This window comes from Penaeus monodon, chromosome 34 (genome assembly GCF_015228065.2).
Source record: "Penaeus monodon isolate SGIC_2016 chromosome 34, NSTDA_Pmon_1, whole genome shotgun sequence".
NCBI classification, from domain to species: domain Eukaryota; kingdom Metazoa; phylum Arthropoda; class Malacostraca; order Decapoda; family Penaeidae; genus Penaeus; species Penaeus monodon.
The window spans coordinates 34,661,847-34,662,262 of NC_051419.1; positions in this window are offsets into that span (position 1 = coordinate 34,661,847).

Below are 416 nucleotides of genomic sequence, written 5' to 3' on the forward strand. Positions count from 1 at the left end.
ACTGTACTGCCCCGAAGGGATATTTTTTAAGGGTTTTAGGTTTTTTTAAAAATTTTGATTTGATGTGCATTTCCCCCCATCTTCACCCAAAATTTTTTTTGGGAAAATTAGGTACTATTACATTAAAAAAATTGCTCATTAAAAAAAATTTCCCGAAAAAGCTGCACAATTTTTTTTTTTAAAGGGAAAGGGATAGGGGACATTTAAAAAAAAAGTAAAAAAGAAATGCAATATATGAGGTTAAAGACAGCATTTAAATTTTATTTTGATCCAATTTGTTCTTTCTGAGTTAAATTGTTAAATAGTGGGACTTTTAAATTTTTTTGCCAAAAAGGGGAAAAAATGATTTTAAAACTAAAAATGTTTTCATCTTATAAATCAGATGCCAAAAAGTTTTTTATATTTGCCCAAAACCC